Here is a 25,988-nt window from a genome sequence, read left to right as displayed (position 1 = left end):
ATTAGAAGGTAAGACAGAAAGAAATAGACATCGGTAGGCTTGGTTCTGGGACACTGAGGACAAGAAAGAAAAAGGTCATATACAACTGCCCAGAAAGAGGCTAATTTGAGGATATTTCTGTCCATCACAAGAGGCTGAGTAAACCTAATGGGCTGTGGATGACAGATTTTGTACTTGTAGTTCCAAATGAAGTCCTAGACTCCCAAGGGCCCACAAATCCGAAGGAACCCACCTCCACTTTGTCATGTTCACCCTCATGTGACACAGCACCTGGGCACCAAGACACCAGGGAAAACAGGAGCAGTGCAGGTTAACTGGAAGCCTTAAGAATTCTCCAATGAAATACTGTGACCAGCTTTGTGCAAGCCATCACCACACTCACCCGCACTAGGGCCTAGGCAAGCTTGTCAGTACATACCTGCCACGTCCTGGGCTGGTGCTCTCTGCTGGGCACTTGAGCTGTACCTGCTTAGCTAATCCTCACAGCAGCCCTACAAGGCAAGTGCCAATATCATCTTCGTCCCTGTGGTAACACAGGAGAGTGGATGGTGGCCTGGTCAGTCAGCTGGAGGTCACCTGGGGCTACGAAGATCTCAAGTATTCTGCTCCACAGCTGCCCCTTCTCACCAATCACGGGGCAGAGGCCCAGTCAACCAGCACCACTGGGCCTGGCAGGACTGGTTCGCCACAGGGGCACCCCACTTCCACATTCTGGCAGGTATTAATCAGCAGGCCTACACTGCCCTCTCTACAGAAGCAGCTGAATGCCATGTGACCCTCAGGCTGGGTCTCAAGTCAGATTTCCAAAAGTGGTTTTTCCAAAGAATTTCACCCCCCCCCCCAAAACAAATCAGAGCCAAGATAGCTCTCACAGCACCTGGCCATCTGTTTGTCAGTTTATAGTGTGACTCAGCCCACATCCTAGGTGAACTCTGAAACGTACTTTCCTGCTGATGCCATGGGGACAGAGTTGAGAGGAACAGAGTCCAAGTTGTTATTTATGTTTCTGACACAGTAAGGGCCACAAAGAGCTCTGCCTTGAACCTGTTTCCTGCCAAGCAAAATGCTAGCCAATGCCAGCTGACCACAGCCCCTCAAGAAATTACAAGTGCACAGTTACACACATCCTTCAGAGGAAGGCACCTCCCCACCACTGCAAGGTTCTCCTATAGAGAATCACTTGGGGGCACATGGGTGGCTCAGTGGGTTAAAGCCTCTGCCTTCGGCTCAGGTCATGATCTCCCGGTCCTGGGATGGAGCCCCGCATCGGGCTCTCTCCTCAGCAGCGAGCCTGCTTCCCACCCCCCTCTGCCTCTGTGACTACTTGTGATCTTTCTCTCTGCCAAATAAATAAATAAAATCTTAAAAAAAAAAAAACATCACTTGGAGTAAGTGCAAGATTCTACCCAGAGATAAAAAGAAGGGGTTGAAGAATCCTGACTGGTAAAAATCTGGCAATCTCTCAGTACCAGTCAATTTGCAGAAAATCTTATCCTGTCCTAGCAACCTCTTTCTTGAATGGTTATGCTAGTTATGGAACACTAATACCAGAAGGTCCACTCCCTCCTGGTCCCGGAGCAGAAGCTATTTCCATTCATGGCTACGGCCCATTTCAATGCGTATGTGTGTCAGTGGGGAAGCACAAACAGGATTACTTTTCCATCTAACCGGCTCAGGCAGCTGGTGAGAACAGCACTGGTGTCATCAGCCAGACCGCATCAGCCAGACTGCACTGTCTGGAGCCTGGCCAGTGGCTGTGCGCTGAGGCAGCTCTCAGAAGACTTAATCCTCCTTCGTGCAGCTTGTTAAGAACCGTAACTCCTGCCCCTCAGACCTGCCAAGCAGGGGCCCATTACCTCAGACTTGGCCCTTCAGCCTGCCTCAAGCCAGGCGACCCAAGGTGATGAGCTACCTTCCTGGTAGGGGAGTGTAGACACACTGAAGCTCTGTTCCACAAGGGTGGGGAGGGGTGGGGGAGGCACCAGGCCCATATGGACCTTGTAGCCAGGACGGGGAGCCAGGCCCAGAAGATCACAACACCGCCAATCAGAATTCCTGTCCTTTTGCTTTAGAAACCAATCAGGAGGCCCATTAAATTAGTGGCACTGAGAATTTTGCACCATCTTTTCCTACAAAAGCAGCCAGAAGCTGGAGGGATGACCAACTCAGGCACAGTAAAAAGTTCCACTGTTACATACAGTTTACATCATGGTGCTGATGGTTAGAAGTGGGTGGATGGACTTGTGAATTTGAAATGTTCCTGTGGGGGTGCCTGGGCAGCTCAAGTCGGTTAGGCATCCCATCTCTTGATTTCGGCTTGGATCATGATCTCAGGGTCATGAGATCAAACCTCACACTGGGCTCTGCACTGAGCATGGAGCCTGCTTAAGATTCTCTCTCCCCCTCTGTCCCTAACCCCTTCTCAAATAAAAAAATAAAATATTTTTTAAAAAATAAAATGTTCCTGTGAGGGGTGCCTGGGCGGCTCAGTTGGTTAAGCAGCTGCCTTTGTCTCGGGTCATGATCCCAGGGTCCTGGAATCGAGTTCTGCATCTGGCTCCTTGATTCTCCCTCTCTCTCTGCCTGCCGCTCCCCCTGCTTGAGCTCCCGCTGTCAAATAAATGAATGAAATATTAAAAAAAAAAAAAAGAAGTTGTTCCTGTGATAGGCATGCAGTAAAAAAACAAAAAACAAAAACTCTGATGTGGACAAGATCAAAACTGCTAGACTAAAACATTCCAGCAGGGGCAGGCTGATTTTTCCTATAAAGGCTGAGAGAGTAAATACAGTCAGCTGTACAAGACATACAATTTATTGTAATACTCCATTCTGCTGTTGCTGTATTGTGAAAGCAGCTCACCGACAATCCTTAGACAAATCAGAGTGGCTGTGTGCCAATAAAATTCAGACTGACCCACACAGGCTTTAGTTTTGTTCCAGAGATTTCTAGGCTTTAAGTCAAGGGAAGGGAAATATATATGACAAAATGTTATGTTAGAAAATGTTATGTTCAGAGGGACACCTGGATGGCTCAATCCATTAAGCATCTGTCTCCTTTGGGTTGGGTCATGATCGCAGGGTCCTGGGATCAAGCCCCATGTCAGGCTCCCTGCTCAGCGGAAAGCCTGCTTCTCCCTCTCTGCCTCTCTCCCCACCTCCAACTGATGTTGTCTCTCATGCCCACAAACACTCTCAAAACCTTTATAATAAAAAAATAAAAGAAAAACAGAATACAAAATTATAGATGAAATTAGGTAAAGATGTGCAAATGAGTGGCTACCTGGAACTGTAAGATAAAGAGGGACATGGGCGGTGGGTCTGCAGAGGACTCTTACCTAGTAACTTTGAAAACCAAACCAATACATACGTAACAATAGGCTGGCCTCTTGTTTGGGAAGTCCCCACTGACCTCCGTTGGTGTGGTGCATCACTCCGTCTATCTGCCTTTCTACCTGGTGAGCTGGCCTCCAGGTACTGCTTCTCAAAGCTGCCTTGACCTGGGCCAACACTCCAAATTTGAGGCTGGAAGGTTATGAAAGAAATATGATACCATTAATACAAACGATGCATTCCCACTGACCTGGGGATGTGACCCTAGGGCTGTGCCTTTCATAGGTAAGGGTAAGTGACATTTTCCTCAGGTTGTCTCTTTTTAAAGCTATTACCCAGGGGTGCCCAGGTGGCTCAGTTAAGTGTCAGTTAAGTGTCTGCCTTTGGCTCTAGGTCATGATCCCAGGCTCCTGGGATTAAGCCCCTGCTTTGAGCTCCCTGCTCCTCAGGGAGCCTGTTTCTCCCTCTCCCTCGGCCTGCTGCTCCCCCTGCTTGTTTTCTCTCTGTTAAATAAATAAAATCTTTAAAAATAAATAAATAGGGGCACCTGGGTGGCTCAGTGGGTTAAGCCTCTGCCTTCGGCTCGGGTCATGATCCCAGCGCATCCTGGGATCGAGCCCCACATCGGGCTCTCTGCTCAGCGGGGAGCCTGCTTCCTCCTCTCTCTCTGCCTGTCTCTCTGCCTACTTGTGATCTGTCAAATAAGTAAATAAAAAATTAATAAAAAAATTAAAAATAAATAAAGCCATTACTCCAACTTCTTTACCTAACTTCACTTTCACACCTTTTCCCCCCAGTTATTTACTTATCCAAAAAAGCTGACGTGGTGTATGTGACACTGAGCTTAATCTACACCGTAATATGGAATGCAAAAGGACCGTTAATTCATGTAGAAAAGTCCTGCTTTGAAAGATAACTCTGAGATGGCCACAAAGCCATGCAGACTGCAAAGCTGAAGTAGAGAGCAAGGCTGGGTACTTCTTCCTTCACTTAGATGAGGGTTTTCCAGTAGGAAGGACACACAGATACTGGGAAAAAAGAAGAATCTGCAAGGCACCAGGAGTGGGAGTCAAGGGGTGCCTGGGTGGCTCACAGTTGTTAAGCGTCTGCCTCTGGCGCAGGTCATGATCCCAGGGTCCTGGGCTCAAGCCCCGCATCGGGATCCCTGCTCTGTGGGAAGCCTGCTTCTCCCTCTGCCACTCCCTGTGTTTGTGCTCCCTCTCTCATGGTCTCTCTGTCAAATAAATAAAATCTTAAAAAAAAAAAAAAAAGAGTGGGAGTCAATGTTCACCTCTCACAGGACAGTGAAACTACTGAAATGAGGGAAATGTTCAAGAGTGAGAAACTAGATGAGTCCTAACTAGGCTGACAATAATAGTCTTGGGCAGCCCTGCTGTAGACCAGAAAGCTTCTGAGGATGACATCACATGGTATCCTTTGGAACCCTCTCAGTTCCAACAAAAGGATAAAAATCAAGTTCAGGATCTTCATTAACAAAACTTAAAACTTAAAAAAAAAAAAAAAAAAAAAAAGACAATTACCTATGGTGTTTCCGGCACATGAAATACCAGGGAAACAGGTTAGTGTCAACCTTCAAGCAAGTGATCAATGTCAAGTTCTTTCTAAATTTGGGAGGCCAAGAAGCAGGAGGTGAGTGAAGTGCAGGTGATGAACCACCTGCACAGCCAGTGGCTAGCTCCACACAGGGGAGAGGCAGTCCACTGCCTGTGGCTGAAATGTTCCAAAACGTGCCAGCTCAGCACACAGTTAGCTCTGCTGTATGTAAGTGAAAACAACACTCAATGCATGAACAGATCCACAAGTGGGAAACGCAACATTCCAATCAACCTTCCTACAATTTCATATCCTGGGAAGCAGAGGTAACAGGGTGGGGCAGGATAGATTTACCAACAGCACATCCTGCCTCTAAGCTTCTCTTCATGTCACAGCATAGTGGCTGAGGGCAAGACTCAAGGTGTCCCAGGGACCCACCTATGCTCCTTGGGGACAAAAGGGGTCAGGAACAGGGCCAGCAAAAGTGTTTCCAGAGATGCGATGACCAATAAGAGCCTTCATGAAGAGGAAAGGCCAAACCAGGCCTTCAATGGCCAAGAGGACACACAGAGACATGAAGACCTTGCAAGGAGCCAGGAACAGTGAACCCATGAAGGACAAGGGCACATGTGGACTGTCGGTTTAGAGCTGCACGAGCTCAGTCACACTGATGAAGAGCTGATACTTAGTGGGTAGCCTTTACCTCAACAGCACTACCCTCTCACACTCACTGAGAAGCTGAATTTAAAAAAAAAAAAAAAAAAGAATCTGTGGAAAAGATTACATCTGTCAGTATCAGGCACTCTCAGGGTATGACTCTAGGAGAGACAACTTTTCTTCTCACCATGCCTCAGTTTTCATCAGGTGCGGAACCCGAATAATATGGGTAGGAGTGGGAGAGAATATCACTTTTCCCAAAAGAGGTGACAAAATTAACATCAGAACTAGAAAGACCCCCCCCCCAAGTCCCTTGGAACTGGGGGACTGAAAGGAACTGAAAGACTAACCCAAGGCCTAAACGCAATCAGTCATGAGAGCTGACAGCATCAAAACTAGAGATATTACCAAAGGCCGGTCCTCTCAGAGTCAAGCAACACCAGAGAAAACAGGCCAAGGGGCCCACCCTGCACACGGTCTTGACTTCCTGTCAGGCACTTCTTCTATCAGGTAAAGGGTAAGCTTGCCAATCCTTTGTCTGTTGGGAGGCCTCAGCCCTCACCAAACACTCAGGGTCTACTTCTGCCCTGACAATCTGTGTCAGTTTGAGGTGGATTTAAATAAACCAACCTTCTCTAGATCTCAGTAACTTTCAGAGTGCAAAGGAGCTGAGCAGGGACAAAACATCATTTCAGAAGAGAACAGCTAAAGAAGCAAAAGAACGTGAAGTTATCTGTTGTTTTGTGACAATCCGTGCTCTTATTGCCATTAATTCCACCTAATTTCCACTGAAGTAAATGACCCAGAGAGGTTAAGTGCCCCAACTCTTAACAGTGACAGGAACGGGGAAAAAGGACACATGACACAAAGCATATCTGATCTCCTTGCAGGACCCAACCGCCGTCCCCCTCAACCCCCACCCCCACTTCACCTATCTCCAGCCTACCACTCTCCCCTGGGCAGCATGGGCGATGACGACCGGCAGTGATCCCTGCCCCAGGAGAGCCTCGGCTGCAGCCAAGCCAGCATCTCAGACTCAGATTGTCACAAATCCAAGCTTGCTCCCTGGCAGACAGAGTCAGCTTCTCCTTAGTGTCCACTTAGGAATAAGAGCCGCTCACTTTTTGAGGAGCTTTCAACTCGTCAAAAACTAAAACAGCTGCCCCCAAGCACACTCACTCAATGAACTTGAAGCATTCCCCACAACTCCTCACTACCTTTATATTAAAACTGAAAAAAATTTAAGGAAGTGGAACTAACACTTGTCACGTCTGAAGCTTCTAACTAGGGTCTAGCATACACAATGACTAAGTAAACAAAAATGTGCACACATGCATGTTCCTCAGTGAAAACGGCCTTGCACTGGGTTTAGTAAGTGGTTTTCAGGCTGTGCGCAGGGGAAGCTGGAGACCCACATAATGGGCTGCTTCAGGCCCATGCCTTTCCCAGCTCTCCATCCCAGGCCTGTGTCACCTGGAGTAGAGCTGAGCTGAGCAAGTACCTCCTCTATCCACTTTGGGGTCCCAATGCCCTTCCACCAGTGATTCCCACACCTCTGCTGAGGACCTGGGGCAAAGAGCTAGACCGAGGAGGAACAGAGGGGTCATCTCCCATGTAGCCAGGAACACAGATCAGACCGCATGTTCCTCCTGCTCCCAGCAAACCCTGCACAGGTGAGAGATGTAGCAGAGCCCTTCCACTAAACCTAACGCTTAGTATAGGAGCACAGGTGTGCCTACGGCTCATATACTCACAGGCCCGAGGCCTTGTCAAGACAGAAGGACCAAGCAAGTGGCAGAGACTCCAGTGAGAACTCACCAAAAGCCAACAGGGCCTAAAATCTTCAGTAGCCCGGAAAGGGAAGTTAAGAGGACCTGGAGGAGGGTGGCATTGGGAGCTGCTGCACAGAGAAAGCAGATACTGTATACCTGCACCATATCTGTATGTGTCTGACAGAAAAAAAATATGGCCAACTCAATTCAAAATTTTCTAGTAGCCGCATTAATTTAAAAAGGTGAAGTTATTCATATATTTCATTCAATGTATAATAGTATTATTTTCACTGAACCCAATATACCATCCCAAGTACCATCTCAATTATAATCACTAGAAAAAGCTGGGAGGAGTGCCTGGGTGGTTTGGTCAGTTAAGCATCTGCCTTCCTGGGGGTCCTGGGATCTGCCTGTGCCTGTGTTGGCTCCCTGCTCAGCAGGGAATCGCCCTCCTCCTCTCTCTCCATCCTTCAGTCCGTCCCTCCACCCAGCTTGTGCTGTCTCTATCACACGCACTCCCTCCTCTTAAATAAATAAAATTGTTAAAAAAAAAAAAACACCAAAAAACCCGGACATTTTACATTTCTTTTCGTACTAAATGTCTGAGATCTAAGTGCATGCTCCATCCTTACAGCACATCTCAATGCAGGACTAAATTTTCATAAAGTATTTAAAAAATATTTTACCTGTATTTAGATTCTATAAAATATACAGGTGAAAAAGTAGCTTCACATACCCAAAGTATTCGAAACATTTTTTAAAGTTCTCCAATAATTAAGCAACAATAAAATTTTAAGTTCAGCTCCTCAGTCACACAAGCCACATTTTGATGCTCAAGAACCCTAAGAAGTTAGTGCTGATCTTACCATAAACATCTGGGAAGATTCCCTCTTCTAGAAAGGAAGCCAGGGGACGCACTTCAGGAACTTGGCTCTAGGGCACAGGGATCTACACCATTACACATTCAGGGTTGGCTGGACCTTAGTCAGTCCACACCTACCAACTTCATCACCAAATATCCATGTTCATCATCCAAATATCAACTTGCTTTTGGGGCACCTGGGTGGTTCAGTTAGTTGAGCATGTGGCTCTGATTCTGGCTCAAGTTGTGATCTAGGAGTGTGGTATCAGGCCCCGCCTCTAGCTCCACTCAGCACAGAGTCTGCTTATCCCTCTCCCTCTGGTCCTCCCCCACTCTTGTGTGCACTCTCTCTCTCTCTCTAAAGTAAAGAAATAAATAAAATCTGGGGCGCCTGGGTGGTCCAACTGGTTAAGTGTCTCATCTGCCTTCAGCTCAAGTCATGATCTCAAGGTCCTGGGATTCAGCCCAACACCTGCCTCTCTGCTCAGCAGGGGAGTCTGCTTCCCCATCTCCCTCTCCTTCTGTGCTCTCCCTCCCTCAAATAAATAAATAAAAACTTTTAAAAAATAAGTAAAAAATACATAAAATCTTTTTAAAAGTCAACTTGCTTCTTACAAACTTCTATTTATTTAAAAGAAAACATTAAGGGGCCCTCCTGGATGGCTCAGAGGGTTAAAGCCTCTGCCTTCGGCTCAGGTCGTGATCCCAGGGTCCTGGGATCGAGCCCCAAACCAGGCTCTCTGCTGAACAGGGAGCCTGCTTCCCTTCCTCTCTCTCTGCCTGCCTCTCTGCCTACCTGTGATCTCTGTCTGTCAAATAAATAAAATCTTAAAAAAAGAAAACATTAAAAAAATTAACGTATTCCATGTGAAGTTTGAATCTATTTGAACGAGACAGGCATTACAAAAGACAACATGGGCAATCTTAACATGGGTTGCAATTATTGATTTTCTCATATTTAACCATGTTTACTATAGTTCTATAGGACAATGTCCTTATTTTATAAAAAAAAACAGAATAAAAACTTTAATAATCTGGGACACCTGGGTGGTTCAGTCGGTTAAGTGTCTGCATTCAGCTAGGGTCATGATCCCAGGGTCTTGGGATATAATCACATCAGGCTCCTTGCTTGGCAGGGAGCCTGCTTCTCCCTCTCCCTGCATGTGCGCTCTGTCTCTGACAAACACATAAAATCTTAAAAAATAATAACCTTAATATCTTAAAAATCTTTTCATTGGGGCGCCTGAGTGGCTCAGTGGGTTAAAGCCTCTGCCTTCGGCTCAGGTCATGATCCCAGGGACCTGGGATCGAGCCCCGTATTGGGCTCTCTGCTCAGCAGGGAGCCTGCTTCCTCCTCTCTCTCTCTGCCTGCCTCTCTGCCTACTTGTGATCTCTCTCACTCTCTGTCAAATAAATAAAATCTTTTTTAAAAAAAAATCTTTTTGTTATGGTAAAATAGCCTTCATAAATTTATCATTTCATTCATTTTTAAATGTACACGTCAGTGACACTAAGTACATTCACACTGGTGTGCAACCATCACCATCTCCAGAATTTTGTCTTGCAAAACCAAAACTGTTATATTAAACACCAAATCTCCATTCCCTCCTTTCACCTGGCACCCATCACTCTACTGTGTCTCCATGAATCAGACTAAGTACCTCATATAAGTGGAATCATTCAGTCTATCCTTTTTTTGACTGGCTTCTCTCACTTTGCAAAATGTCCTCAAAGCTCATCCATGTTGTAACCCGTGTGAGAATATCCTTCCTTTTTAAGGTTGAATAAAATATTCCATTATATGGCTAGGCCACATTTGTTCATCTATTTATCCATCCATGGACAGTTGGGTGACTTCTACTGTTTTGGCCATTTGCTGCTATGAACATGGAATACAATCCCTGCTTTCCAAGAAAATGCCCTTATTCTTATAGGGATGTCTGCCAAAGTACATGTGGTAAAATCACATCTGCAATTTACTTTCAAAGGATTTACGAAAACAAAAAAACCTGTGCACTGATAAACATGAAATTAAAAGGAAAGAAAAGTCATTAACTTAAAAACCAGCACCAAAGGCGCCTGGGTGGCTCAGTGGGTTAAAGCCTCTGCTTTCAACTCAGGTCATGTTCTCAGGGTCCTGGGATCGAGCCCCGCATGGGGCTCTCTGCTCGGCAGGGAGTCTGCTTCCTCCTCTTTCTCTGCCTGCCTCTCTGCCTGCTTGTGATCTCTGTCAAATAAATAAATAAAATCTTAAAAAAAAAAAAAAACCAGCACCAGCTGCATTGAAGAGAAAGCCAGTGTAAAAATAAGAACGATGAAAACAACATCACTGGAGTGCCTGCTGGCCCAAGTCTGAGCATACTAAATTTGCATCAAGGGAGGAGATCAGCACCCGTTGAGACTTTCTCCTCAATGTGAGCAGGACTGCAAGAAACTGAAGGGCAAACTGTGCCCTCCTCCCATGGGGAATGCCAGTCTCTGGTCTAGCTAGAGTCACCTAACTTAGGCATCCCACAATTTGGGAACATTACGGGGGCGGGGGGGGTGCAGGTGCAGAGCAAATTTAAATGGAGGCTATTTATTGTAGGAACAAAACAAGACCAAAAAAAGGGCAGAGGATGGGGCCAGCCTCAGAGACAATTTAAGAGGCTAAATCCCAATTGTTGAGGTCAAGAGTGTGTCCAGGATTAACCTCAACTGCGGAACCATCACAAGACAAATTGGTAAAAAGCTGATTACCAGGGAATAGGAGCAGAGCAGCAGCTGAGCATGAGGCCTGGGTGAGACCACACAGGAAATTTTGTGTCCAGAGAGTAGAGTACCCAGAAGGTCAAGTGAAGTCCCTGCTGGGGGTGAGGGGGTGGTACTCTGCGTTTGTCCTCTGAAAGTTGAATAGTAACATGAAAGAGAAGGAAGTGGAAACCATCCTAGAAAAAAAACACCAGATCTTAAAGCAGAGTTTTAGACCAAGGTAAACACACACGAAAAAGGGAGAGGCGAGATGTGAAAGTAATGGCCAAAGGTTTCAGTGCCTGGGCCCCCAGGCTCCTCATAACTAGGAGGGGAATGGCATGCAGGATCCAGCCATAAACTTAGCTCCTTCCCAGAAGCTGTTCTGTGACACACAGAATCTAGCCAGGACTACTGACATTGCCTTGAGCAACACCCCCCCCCACCCGCCCCCGACACAAACTCAGGTGGCTTCTCTCCCCGGAGTAGAAGCACAGAGAGGCTCTGCATTTCCCTTGTTCAGATTTGGCCACTAAGCAGCTGATGCTACGCAGGACAGTGCCCAGCATCCGGCTGTGAGGAAGTCAACACAGGAGGGCAGTCTCCAAGCTGGGTGGCGGGTTCTGTCCCCAGCAGATGGAAGAGGGCAGAGCTCTGAGTCCACCCTCAGTGAATGGCATGAATGAGCTCTTTCATTGGTGAGGGAGAACATGCAACAGTACCATCTGCTGAGGGGAGAGAAAGGTCAGAGGAACAGGCACCGAGTCCTCAGTCCTCCACACTCTGGCAAAACAACTGCCCAGGTCCCTATCAAGGTGCCTAGAACAGACAAGCCTAACACAAGAAGCTAAACAGAAGCTACAGTTTGTCTTCAACTGGGGGAAACCAAAGTGCAGAAGCACACCAAAATTTCTCCCTGTCTTTCTTCTACCTCTGGCTGCCCTTGTCCAGCTCCCCACGTCCCTACCCAGCCCTCCCATCCCGCTTCCAGGTTCAGACACAAGCACCTAGAGCCAGCAAGGATTGAGATCCTTTACCCCAGTGTCTCCAAACCACTCCCGTGGAAAGCTTAGGCTTCTTACGGAGTTAAAAATCAGAAAATAGGTATCATTTCCCCAACCCGAAACCGATATCAGGAGCTCAATCTGATGAAACCAAGAGCTTGGAAGCAAAGAAAGGTGTGGCTCACGAGCAATGGGAGCTAAGTGTGCTCCTTGGGGTAGTGGACCACCCCCTCCCAATGGGAGGCCACCCACTACTAGCTCCTTGCCCTCACAGACAGAAGGTACAGGACACTACCTCCCAGGGGCCCAAGGGCACCTAAGCAAGGAGCTCGGGTCAGAGAAAGATTCCTTAGGAAGTGATCTTTCTCAGGTCCACAGCAGAGGAGTTCACTTTTTTATTTTGTCTCTCGGTGAGGTCTGGTTTGAAGGCAGGAGCGACTGGGTTGGCGGGGGGGGGGGGGGGGGGGTCCCTGACTTGCAGGCTCAGGTGGTGGGAGGATGTCACACACTTGAGCACGAGGTGCATGAACAAGGTGCTTCTGAAACCTTCAGAACAGAGCTCCTTAAGACTTCACTGAGGACCCATTTGGGATTAAAAATCAGCTCCCAACAATCCCCTCCCAACCCTCAGAGACAAAGTTGAGTGACATGCAGATTATTACAAGTGTATTCAAATGGAGTCAATGTTCAAAATTTAGTACAGGACCATTTCAATTCTCTTCAAAATGCAGCACTGACTTAGAATGGAATTTTCAATGTGCCTTCACTAATCCTGTTACCATGTTAAGAGCACAAAAATAGAATTTGTTCCCTTGGAGTTCACCAGTTGCCATAGAAATGGCATCAAAATGCATTATACTTTTGGGTAAAAAAATGCACCATGGGGAAGAAAAATCCCCATCAAATCCAATTCAAACTCAAATCCCTTTAATAATACATGGGGGCAAGCACCTCAAGTATCCCTAGACCACCACCCAAACAGATGTGCTGCAGGCCTGGCAGAGAAAGGAATTTCACTCACCCACACAACACAAACATATAAACATGAGCCCTAAGGAAGACCCTGGAGGCAAACACAACTGATCTGGCCAAGCTGCCCTCCCACAGAGACTCAAGCGTAACTCCGCCTCCACCCTAGCACACCCCAGAAGTGATCAAGCTCAAAGCACACATGCCTCCTTCCTGCTCCAGGTCCACAGCCGTCACGTTTCTGATTTGTTCCGTTTTCATATTGACCCATATTTATGAAAATGTAAGCTCCACTCCCCCTCAACAGACATAAGGTCCCTCGTGAAATCGGTTCACTATCTCTAGTGAGTAAAGACAGAGACAAAGGCCACTGCAGATATGATTTCAACCCAAGGTATGATCTGAGAGGTTTTTTTTTTTTTTTAAGATTTTATTTATTGGGAATGCCTGGGTGGCTCAGTCGGCTAGCCTTTCATCCCAGGCTAGCCCCTTGATCCCAGGGTTCTGGGATCAAGTCCCGCAGGGAGCCTGCTTCTGCCTCTGCCTGCTGTTCTCCAGGCTTGTGCTCACTCTCGTGCTCTCTCTCTGGCAAATAAATAAAATCTAAAAAAAAAAAAAAAAAAGATTTTATTTATTTATTTATTTATTTGAGAGAGAGAGAGACAGTGAGAGAGAGAACACAAGCGGGGGGAGTGGAAGAGGGAGAAGCAGGCTTCTCGCCAAGCAGGGAGCCCAACGCGGGGCTCAAACCCAGGACCCTGGGATCATGACCTGAGCCGAAGGCAGACACATAATGACTGAACCACCCAGGCACCCCTGATCTGAGAGGTTTTAAAAAGTGTTCTTTATAAATGAAAAAGAAAAAACGTCTTACTGCATCACAGAAGTAATGGTCCCACAGCAGGACCCAGATGGAAAAGACATAGGTGTAATGGCACTTTGAACCCTGCAAAACCCCTAATTAAGGGGTTCTGGTAAGGGCTTCTTCTCTTAGCTTTGCTCCCGTAATCTGAATATCGTTCCTCCCCTTATAAACAGTATCAACTTGGCCTTCTCTGCTTCTTTTTTTTTTTTAATGTTTTTATTTATTCGACAGAGACAGAGATCACAAGTAGGCAGAGAGGCAGACAGAGAGGGAGGAGGAAGCAGGCTCCCTGCTGAGCAGAGAGCCCGATGCGGGGCTCGATCCCAGGACCCTGGGATCATGACCTGAGCCGGAGGCAGAGGCTTTAACCCACTGAGCCACCCAGGCGCCCCTCTGCTTCTGACTTTTGCTGCCCACCTTTGCTGATACATGCGAACATGTATCTGTGATGTGCTAGTATGTACCTTTTGGCATGGCTCTATAAGGAGATGGGGGTTGAGGTGAAGAACAGGCTGAAAACCAACTCCTGGCTGGCCAAGAAAGACTGGCCCTGGGAATGAGTGGGTATACACCATCATTTGTTGGCTCAGATAAAAACTGGATTTCTGATTCAGCCAGTCAACAAACTATGTATCTTGCAACACTGCAGTCTCTTGGGATTTGGCACAAAGACACCTGCAGTCATGGGTCCACATTTCAGCCCACAGATGGGAGCATGGGGACAATCAAGAATGAAAAGACAACTAAAATTGTGGTATACTACAGGAAAAAAAAAAAAAGAGCAGGGGACACATGAGATTGACGCTTTTTAAATTTTTTAAATCTTTTTTTAAAGGAATCCCTTGGGACTTTCATAAGCGAGGTTCTGTGATTCCTGATCTCATTTCCTCCGTATTATGCATTAAATAGAAAGCAAACGTAACAAAACATAGAAAACAAACTTAAGGGAAAAAAACCTACTGATTTATTTTTAAAGAATTGATTAGGGAAGGAGAGGGCACCCATGGAGGAGCATGAGTGAGCACGAGCGGGTCAGGGGCAGACTTCCCGCTGAGAAGGAAGTGGGACGTGGGGCTTGGTCCCAGGATCCCAGGACCATGACCTGAGCTGAAGGCAGACACCTAACCGACTGAGCCACCCAGGTGCCCAGAAAACCAACCTTCTCCACAAAAGCCTCTTTCATGTGTAAAATAGAGCAGACTCCCCAGAATCTCCTGTATATACAGGGGCTTGTGGCTTGCTTAAAATTGCAGCTTCCATTCAGTGATACCATCTTTACACCACCACCCTTAAAGACAACGAAAGGACAGAATTTATTCAGCTCTGATCATTTACATACAAGACAACACAGCTCATTAAGCCAGTTCTGTATCACAACTTTACTTTTAGCCTAGACATTGATTATAACCAGTAGAGACACATCTTGTTGCAGAGTCAAGGGTCAGTCAGCTGGTCCTTAGACTTTACCCCTCAGGCAGGTTGCAGTGACAGCCAACCCTAGGTTTACATTGTTACAGTCAGAAAGATGCTAATTCCTCTCAGCACACCAGTTATTTTGCTGGTAGTTACTAAATGATTCCCTAAATAAATAAATGCCACAACGTAAGCTGAATGACAGCTAGTCAGCTGACCAAATCCTGATTTTTTCACTTCACAAGTATGCTCCATCTTTAACTTAGGAAAGTGAGGCAAAAAAGAGTCCTCCAGGGGTTTTTTTGGTGTTTTTTTTAAAAGATTTTTTTCTTTCTTTCTTTTTTTTTTTTTTAAAGATTTTATTTATTTATTCGACAGAGAGAGAGATCACAAGTAGGCAGGCGGGGGCAGCGGGGGGGGGGGGGGGGAGAAGCAGGTTCCCTGCTGAGCAGAGAGCCCGATGCGGGGCTCTATCCCAGGACCCTGAGATCATGACCTGGGCTTAATCCACTGAGCCACCCAGAAGCCCCCCTTTTGTTTTTTAAGATTAAGCGCACAAGCAGGGGGAGCGGCAGGCAGAGGGAAAAAGAGCAGGCTCTCTGCTGAGCAGGGAGTCCAACGCTGGGCTCAATCCCAGGATCCTGGGATCATGACCTGAGCCGAAGGCAGACACTTAACCGACTGAGAGCCACCAAGGCGCCCCCAAAGTTCCCTAGTTATGAGAACAAGCCACTTAACAACCTGGTCTTCTATCCCAGAATCCTCAGAGGTTTCACGGTTCCTGAGTGCTGAAGGCAAAAGAGTTTCACGTCACAACCATCTGGGGAGATGCCTTTATGACCCCTACCCTTCACTGCAGACTCTGGTGACTCCCCTACACCCCAAGGATCTCTCTCTGCTGCTGGAAACCCTGGCCCCAGAAGCCCTTGGCATTATTTGGATTACACAATGGACTGTGTGCAAAGCTGTTTGCCTAATAAGGCACCGTGAGCACATGAGAAAACATCTACAGATGTTTTCTGAAAAGCCCAAACACCCTAAGCTGAAAGCATCCTAAATCCCGGCCCAAGCAGATTCCAGCAAAGGAAGAGAGGAGCTCTCTGCTAGCACTGGGCAGACAGGAGGATGAGCACCTCCTCCAGATGTTCAGTGCCCTTGGAAAGGCTGGCTCATGTCAGACCACTACACCAAAAGTGCACACCCAGGCGTGCTCACATCAGCCATCTACAACTGATGCCAACAGCTTAAGGAGGCCAATGGAAGCACCATTCAAAGCAGTGACTTTGGGAAAAAAAAAACCAAAAACAGTGACTTTGAGACAGAAAAACCAATGAAAAACTCCTCTTTAACTCAAAACAAGATTAGCTGAACTCTGGATACCAAGGTAAAAACCGAACCTAAGAAACCTGAAACTCAACATTTTAGCTCTACCAGAGTGGTTGATCAGAGGGGTTCCTGGACATTTGAAGTCCTAGGAGGGTGGCTCTGGGGAGGGCCACCACGAAGCCTCACACCACTGGGAAGGCTGGCTTATCTCTGTCCCCAGAACACCAGATTAGAGGCAACCCACTGAAAGGGAAGTGGAGCAGCTGAAGGCACAAGAGCAGGAAGCAACGGCTGGCAATGCGATAGCAGGCAAACGAGACAACCATGCTGTTTTACCAAAAGAAAAACAGTGAACAATTTAACTGCCATGGCAGAGGCAACAGCCTTAGGCAACCTGCGCAGGCGCCACTCATTATTCTCTGGTGAATAAGATCAAAACGCAGTGAGAGGGCCCCCAGCCATCTACCTGGAAGAGGCAAGACACACTCATTTAAAAAAATTTTGTGTGTGTGTGTGTGTGTATGGTTAAATATATACAACATGAAGCTTACTATTTTAACTATTTTTAAGTGTACAGCTTAGTAGCTTTAAGTACATTCATACTGTTGTGCAACCACAAACACTACCCTCCGGAATTTTTCATCATCCCAAACCAAAACTGCCTTAAATAACTCCCACTCCACCTCCTGCTGCACAGCTGGGACCCACTATTCCATTTTCTTTTTCTTTCATCCTTTCTTCCTTCCTCCCTTTCTTTCTTTCATTCATTCATTTGACAGACAGGAAGCGTGCACAGGCACAAGCAGGGGGAATAGCAGGCAGGGAAGAAGCAGGTTCCCCCATCAGCAAGAAGCCTGATGTGGGGCTCAACTTGAAGGCAGCCGCCCAACCAACTGAGCCACCCAGGCAACCCCCCCCCCATTTTCTTTCTCTAGGAATTTGACTATGTTATAAGGAATCCCATATAAGTGGGATCATACAGTATTTGTCCTTTTATATCTGGTTTATTTCACTTGCCATGATGTCTTCAAGGTTCATCCATGTTGTGGCATGTGCCAGAATTTTCTTCCTTTTTCAGGTGAGTAATATACCATTACACAGCTATGCCATACTTTGTTTATCCATTTGTCTGTCAGTAGACATTTGGGTTCCTTCTACCTTTTGGCTTTTGTGAAGAGTGCTGTTATGAACATTGCTGATGGCACACTCCTTTTTACCCCAGGGCAAAGATTCATTTCAGAAAGCTTTCCATCTCAAATGAACAGCAGAAATAGCTTCGGCACTTAAGTCAGGGCCTCATTTCCCAGATTTCAGCAGGGCCCAAATGCAGCCAAGAGAGTCAACCGGGTCTTAATAAACCAGACCACCATTCCCTCAAGTCCCCAAACTAAGAAGATAGTGCTCAGCAGTGAAGTTAGCAAAGGAAAAATCCAGGGGTGGAAAAAAAACAAAAACAAAAACAAAAAAAACTTTAGCCAAGCATTTCCCAGAATTGCCTGCAACTTGCCCAGTATTATGCCTCTCCTCATGACACTGTGCCCCTTCTGCATGCTCTACGTCCAGCACCTGACCAGGGTGAAATCGGGTACAAACAGTTTAAAGACGTCTACAGCTGGCAGCTTTCAGGAAACCTTAAAACATACTGACTCCTGGGCTCCTTCCCACAGAGATGTGCCAATGAAAACGATCCTGGGTGGGGGCCAAGTATTAGGATTTTCAAAAACTCCCCAGGTGATTCTAATATCCAAGCCAAGACTGTGAACCACTGTACAATCAAGATCAAGAAATGGGGTACCATGCTAGAACATACCAGGAGTCCCTGAGTTTTCACAAACGTAATTTGTGACAATTTGCTCATAATCTGAAGCTAAACATTCCTGTCTTGAGTAAAATACAAATGAAAACACCAAAGTGGAATGTTCTCCTTTTCAGCTGTAACTGGTATTGGTCTGGACGTGCAGTTCACAGTGGTGGGGACACCCTGACCTCTATGTACACACCCGAAAGAGAAGGCACCAGGCACTCCACTGTGATCTCCACCAGCTTATATGGAAACACCCTCATGTAGGGATTTCCTGGGTCCATTCATTTCCTCTTCAGTCCAGAAGGCAAGAGGATGGAAAGAGGAATGGTGGAACAGGATTCTGCCACTAGCACTGAATATGACTAAAAGTTGGCTATAATTCCAGGGCTAATTTCTGGGTGTGGAAATTTCGCCTTTCTCACTGTTCTTGCAGAGAAGTATTCTTAACATACCATGGGCAACCAGCAACCTAAAGCAGGCTCATGTTCCAAAGGTACATCAAGCCAGTTCCTGGGACTTTCCTCTGCTGCATTCCCAGGGAAGAATGTTGCAAAGGATGGCTGGGTGCCAGGGCTAATCCAAGATGAACGGAATCGCTGATCTCCTCAGAGCCTGGAGCTCTAAGGCCTGGCTGACATCCAAGATTCCTAGGATGCAGAGAGCCAGTGTGGGGCAAGGCCTGGAGTTTGGGGCCTGTGTGGTAAAGTGGCAAAGCAGTCAAGGAGAGTGAACAGTGTGGGGCAGGCTATCCTAGACCCCAGAGGCCATTCAGAGAACAAAGGATTAACATGTCTACCTTCAAAAAGGGAAGAGATAAAACTACTCTTTAGCTATGATCGTTTCCACAACTGCCTCAACATTCAACACCATAACACTACCTGTGCTGTGTAGACTCTCCCGAGTCAGCCACCAGTCAGAGGGGCCATGAAGGGGGGCACTGGCCTAAGGAACAAGCAATACAGCCGAAGCTCAACCCTGGCAGAGACCCTGTCCACCCCAAAGAGCCAGCCTGCTAAAGGAAGCTGTGCCACGTCTGACCTCCAACTGCAGCCTCAGAGTGGTCTGGTAACTACGCAAAATGTGTCCCTGCCACCTCAGGGTACCTGGCACATGACAGAAGCTCAAGAATTCTAGACAGGTATGTTCATTCTCCCTCACAGATATGTTCATTGTTGCTTGCACATGTACCATTCTGACACTTTTTAAAAAAAGATTTTATTGGGGCACCTGGGTGGCTCAGTGGGTTGGAGCCTCCACCTTCGGCTCAGGTCATGATCTCGGGGTCCTGGGATCAAGCCCCGCATCAGGCTCTCTGCTCAGCCAGGAGCCTGCTTCTGCACCCCCCCACCCTCTCTGTCAAATAAATAAATAAAATCTTTGGGAAAAAAAAAAGGATTTTATTTATTGAGAGAGAGCAAGCCTGCAAACACAGCAGGAGGAGTGGGAGCCAGGAGAGTAGCAGAGGGAGAGGAACAAGTGGACCCCAGGCTGAGTTCAGAGCCCAATGCAGGGCTCAAATCTTGCAACCCTGAGATCATGACCTGAGCCAAAATCAAGAGTCAGACACTTTACTGACAGAAGCTCCCAGTCACCCCCGACACTCTTGATTTCTTTGAATATACTAGACCTTCCCTGTCTGGAATATCAACCCTGTCCCCCACAGCACCCCATCCTGTCAAACCCCTCTCCTTCAAAAAGCCTTCCCTGAATCCCTACCCACCCCCAACACACACCAAGTCTGCCTTTCATGGTCTTCTCAAGGATTCCTGTGGCCAGATTTTGTTTCATCACAATCACAGGATCCACTCAATGCTGAGAAACTCGATGTTTTCCCCCTAACATCTGCACCAAGGCAAGAGTATCCTTTCTTACCACCCCTTTTCAACTTTGTCCTGGAAGTCCTAATGAATTACGAAAAAGAAATTAAAGAGATACAGACTAGAAAGGAAGGAATAAAACTTTTTATGTGCAGATGACAGGACTGTCTATGTAGAGAATCCCAAAGAATCAAAAATCGTCGGGAACTAAGAAGCAATTATAGCAAGGCTGCAAGATACAAGGTTGATATGCAAAACATTACCTCTCCTATTCACCAGCAATGAAAAATTGGAATTTGAAACTGGAAGCAACCACAGCATCCACCAAACTATGATGGTGCGTGCTCCTTTTCTTCCAAGTTCATACTGCTATGAATGTCATCAAGTCAGCACCTGGCAGGTTGAAACGTCCCAATAAATGTTTAAAGAAAGCCAGAAACCAACCACAAATGCCAGTCACACAAAGTCATAAGCCTACAACAGAGACCCACTAACCCCAGAAAGAGGGCAGGATGCCTGCAGATGAGCCAATGCGTCTTTAGACAGCAGTAATGTAGAGTATGTCATGGCTGCTAAAGTCAACAGGGAGCCGGCACCCCAGTGCAGTCTCCTGACCTTTCAACTACACGAGCTCTGGCTCCTGAAGCAGCAGCACTCTGCTCAACCTCAGGCTTTAAATTTAAGATTTAAAAATCCAAGGGACTAAAGGAAGACTAACTTATTCTCAAATCCTCTGAAAATCTACTTAACAAAGGAGGTATACTGACAGAGGCTTCTCTAATCTGGAGAACAACTCATTTCTCTCTGGTTCTCTAAACACATGACCCCTTTTGCCTCCCTTTCACGGGGAGTAGTCTTTGATGGTGGTGACACTTCCCCTCTGTAAATCGTGTACTTCAGATCCAGCAAGACCGTGGTTCAGATCCTGTCCAGATGACCCTGGGCAAGCACCTCAGCCCAAGGCCCTTCTTGTAGGATATCTACCTTGTGTTTTTGTAAGGACTTAAAAAGAAGAAAAAAGCAGTTGGCACAGCTTCTAGCAGATGATTTTTTAAAAAAGAAAAGAAAAATCAGCTCCTTCCCTTCCCACACACAAATAGGTAATGTCAAGACTTAAAACAGTAACAGCCTGGTTACATTCTCACAATCTTGACAAAGGACACAGGGCAGCAACCAGTATGGCACTTTGACAGGTCAGAAAGACCACGGAAACCTGTCACTCTCCTGTGATGAGGTCGCAGAGGCTGTGAGGCCTTCCCAAGTTGTTGGTTAAGCAGTTCTAAGTACTGAGAGCATTACCCTTTTCTGTTGTTAAACATAGATCAGGTGGGGACACCTGGGTGGCTCAGTTGGTTAAGCAGCTGCCTTCGGCTCAGGTCATGATCCCAGCATCCTGGGATCGAGTCCCACATCGGGCTCCTTGCTCGGCGGGGAGCCTGCTTCTTCTCCCTCTGCCTCTGCCTGCCACTCTGTCTGCTTGTGCTCACTCTCGCTCCTCTCTCTCTCTGACAAATAAATAAATTAAAAAAAAAAAAACAAACATAGATCAGGTGGAATATATTACTCCCTCATCTTCATGCACACACAACACAGAGAAGAATGTACAGCACCTCAACTATGCCTTCAAAATTTGTAAACAGCCTTGTGGGGGGCTTCCTTTGCTTAAGTTTTTTACTCATCAAAACCTAACACACTCCCACACCTTCCTTTGCTTTGTCTGCCCAACAAGTACAAGAAACTTTCTATTTGGATTCTCAGTAGGTCTCTCTTAGAGCATACTGACTTTTCATCTGCTTTTTGATCTCTGCCTTTGCACATGGCTCAGGTCTAGTGGGAAATGCCCCACCTGCTGACAAAGGGAATACAGATGTGGGCTCCCACTAGGAGTGTCCTCATTTCCTGTCTGAGGCTTGCCCTCATCACAGGGGATGACGTAAGAGGCAGAAAGCAGCCGTTTCAACTGGAAATCAAAGATGGAATGTTAACAACAGAATAGAAGGGCCCAGCTCAACCCAAACACCTTGGACTCCCCCAAGGGACCAGCAGCAGGGAGAAAGGGGGGCTGTTTGCATGTCTCCATCCCCAATCCCAATCAGGCCTTTCTGCAATCTCATCTTTAAGATGAAGGTGAAGCACAACAGGGGCTTTGTTACAACCAGTGTTGTTAGTTGGGAGAATCACTATGAGCTGCAACAGGAAAGGAGGCACCTGGTTACTCGACAGCCAACAACTGTAGTAAAGGTTTCTTTATGCTTGCCCTACGCAGGCAGCAGAGCACAGGTACCCCAAGCAGGCCAACATACTCACAACCCAGTCAATCTGAACTTCATTATTAAGCCCTGGTTATTGATGGGCTCTGCAAAACACACAAACATGGGACACAGGTAGAAGTCCACAACAGAAATACATACTGTAAGCACTGCTGAAGTATTTGGTTCATTTCTGCCTGAATCCTGGCTAAGTCTGTAACAAGACTGTGGATAACTCAAAGGGCTATCCAAAACAAACAAACAAACAAAAGCAAACCTGCAAAATGCTTTCCTGGCATTCTTAACGTGAAAGCCTGTGGTCATTACTACTCTCCCTACTCCCACCTCTCACCACCCCTCCCCGAAAAAGGAATGAAAGTACACTTCTATACAGCTTCCCTAACAGCTGTGAACTAAACCAAATTATAACAATCTACTTCCTACAACCAGAGAATCAGCTTAAAAGAACAAACGCCAAATCAGTCTTCTCTAGTTAAATATACAATCCACCCGAGGTCTTAGCAAAGAAAACAGGTCCCACGCTGCTAAGAGATCCCAAGCAGTGCAGGCTAATGTCCTAGAATGCCGGCACTGGGGTGACTGCTGGCACATCACTATATCGCCTTTATGGGTGGTGCCCTGTGCAGTGTAGCAACAGCCTTCTTCTGCTGGCACAGAGCTGTTCCTTGTCTCAGGGAACAACAAACACTTGCAGACACAGACATCCGGGGGAGCAAATGTGCTTGGCTACCACAGCTACCTGCATGAACACCCGAGGGTCTAGCCTGACACTGCTCACTAGTGATCCACATGCCTGTCTTACAGCATCTTATTAGAAGGTGATTATGTAGGCCCCTGAGTGGCTCAGTCATTAAGCATCTGCCTTCAGGTCCTCGGATGGAGCCCCATATTGGGCTCCCTGCTCAGCAGGAAGCCTGCTTCTCCCTCTCCCACTCCCCTGCTCGTGTTCTCTCTCTCCTCTCTCGCTGTGTCTCTGTCAAATAAATAAATCTTTAAAAAAAAATTATGCATGAATGAGCAGGGTCCCCCCATATTTTTAAAAGAATCTTCCCCTCAGAGAGTTCTGCAACTTTCACTAAGTCACACAATTCTTTTACAGTGATATATGTGCTCCGTCAGCAATCAACTCAGAGTCCCTTAGCAGAAGTGGGGGGTGGGAGGGTGAGGGACACCTGGGGTATCCAGGTTTGGCCAATCCCAGCTAAAAAAAAGCAATCTGTAAAAGATGCCCTAACCTCAGAATTCCCAATATGGGCAGATGTAGAGAAGCAAATGGGACAGGGACACATTTCCATGACTCCCCTGGTGACCCAACATGAGTGCACTCCATGGCATGCCATCAATGTTTCCTCCTTCCTGCAGCGACTCAGCAACAGGACCCAACATTCTGGTGCTAACTGTGCTTATGGCAAGTGGCCACCCACTTCTGCATCTCATCCACCAAGGATCATAAGCAAAAAAACGACTTGACTGCTGCTCTGTAAAGAGCTTGTAAAGCGGTAGCTCTCATTTCTGGCTGCAAAGAGAATTTTGGGGGGAGCTTGTTTTAAAAACACATGTGTGGAGCTGGGAGTGGGAAGAGAAGCTGACTACCAAGAGGCACAAGGAGAATTTGGGGGGATGCTAGAAATATTGTTCCTTTCTCTGGTAGTGCATTTGTCAGAGTGAGTTTTACAGCGAAGTTAAGAGAATGAATAAACAAATAAACCACAACTGGGCCCCACCCATTCAGACCCGCTGCCCTGCGAGTCTTGAGGGCAGACACAGACCTGCAAGTGCTGAACAAGAACAGGAACAGCCTGGTCTGAACACCAAGCACCCGAGCTGAGCTGGGAGACACAGGCTCTGACTCATCTGCGAACCAGTGCTTCACAGGGGATACCCTCAGGGCTACCCCATGGATTAGCAGGCTTAAAAAGGGTGCCTGGCATATGTGAAGTGCTCGGTGTTGTTCAATCAGTTATCAAAGGACAAGGAGGAAGGAACCCAAATAGTCTATTTTCTGAAACAGAAACTCACCTGTATTAGACCGAGACTCCTACAGATCAAGACTCCTACAAGATCAGAGCTCCTGGAACACTGCTGAACAGCTAAGTGTTTAAAAGTACTTTTCTGAAAGGAAAACTCTAGTTGAAGGTAAAGAATGGGTTCTGTGACTTGTGGTTTATACTTACGACACCAAAGCAGCAAGACTAACAATCTTAAGAGTAACAAAAATCCTTGTCGGCTGTACAACCACAGCATTTCCTGCACTCACATCAACTGAGGAAAAGGACTACTCCTAACTCAGAGCAGGGGGAGAATTGGTACTCAGCTCTTCCAGAGAGTTTAAAGCACAGTTCATTAATCTTTTGAGACAACTAACTTACGGTGATACACAAAGCTACAGGGTAGAGTAATTTTTCAAACTAAATGCTTCCTAGAAGGCCTTGGCTCAATTTTAAAGTTTTGGTTGAATCTCAAAACTAGTAAAGGGAGGGGCAGGAGCAGGTGAGGCAGCCCCTAGACAATGAAGTGTCAGAGAAGCAAGCAATTCCCTCCTGGCCAAGAGAACACCTTCAGGTTCAGAGGGAAAAAGCAGCAGGACATTTTTACCTGCAGAATGAAGTCTTCTGATTAAAACATTTCACTGTCCTTACAATAAAATGCAACAAAGCCACAAGTAGGGAAAAGGTCACCCCATATCGTAACACCTACTTTTGGCCACCTGGGTGGCTCACTCAGTTAAGTGTCTGCCTTCAGCTCAGGTCATGATCTCAGAGTCCTGGGATCAAGTCCCGCATTAGGCTCCCTGCACAGTGGGGAGTCTGCTTCTTCCTCTACCCTTCCCTCCTGCTCATGAACTCTAATAAATACATAAAATATTGTGAAAAAAAATAGTAACAACACGTATTTTCGTGTGTAGAAGCACACAGGATTACCCACAATATTCTCTTCACATCCTGTGTTCTAGTGTTGATGGGATCTGTATACAGACCCGTCACCTTTAACAGTGAAGCCACAGCCACTGCTACCCATCACAGGGCCAAAGCTCACGAACCACACCCAGCTGTTTTAAATTGAGATTATTTCCAGTTTTCCAATGTGGGCATTACAGAGTTGAGAGGGATCAAGAAACATTTGATGGTTTATTATTACATGCTGTCAGTGCCCCCCTCCATAGGTGTATGATAAAGCCCCTGGTCAAAATGCCAGCAAGAACACCGGGAGAGCCTAACTGGAAAAGGCTCACAGAGAGGACAGTAACTACTGCACAAATTCCATAAGCAGGCATTGGAATCAATACCTTTTGGTCTCCCAAAGCCCTCATTTTGACATCTGATCTCCCAGAGCATACAAAGGCATGCCCACGTCTGAACACTCCTGCACACTCAATGTCAGTCACTAAACAGCTCCACTCAAGGCCCAAATCTCCTGGTTAGGAAAGTATCTTGGACCCAGGCTTGTGACTGCACTAGAGACCTAGGAAACAGTCATTTCTAGAATGCATCAGATATCACACCAATTAGCTCTGGTACTGACTGAGCACCTGCCTGAATCGGCCAAGCTTTGCATACAGCTGAACATTCTCCAAGCTAGCCAGTGCCCTGCCAGAGATTTGCTGAGCAGCCAAAC

At 46.7% G+C, this 25,988-nt stretch overlaps 1 protein-coding gene across 6 annotated transcripts in view; it reads right to left on the bottom strand.

The window, feature by feature from the left end:
* Nucleotides 1-25,988, bottom strand: part of BRD4 (bromodomain containing 4) — a 93,956-nt gene that overhangs the window by 46,371 nt on the left and 21,597 nt on the right. The window contains exon 1 of one of the 6 annotated variants that reach the window (XM_080798882.1): nucleotides 3,410-3,514. The exons of the other annotated variants lie outside the window; for them this stretch is intronic. The gene's annotated coding sequence lies outside the window, so the exon portion shown is untranslated. Of the gene's footprint in view, nucleotides 1-3,409; nucleotides 3,515-25,988 lie in introns of those variants that run through there. 6 annotated transcript variants of the gene reach the window in all.

The sequence above is a fragment of the Martes martes genome (genome assembly GCF_963455335.1).
Source record: "Martes martes genome assembly, chromosome: 1".
NCBI classification, from domain to species: Eukaryota; Metazoa; Chordata; class Mammalia; order Carnivora; family Mustelidae; genus Martes; species Martes martes.
Note: the sequence above shows the minus strand (reverse complement) of the source record. Positions and strands in the feature narration are given on the sequence as shown.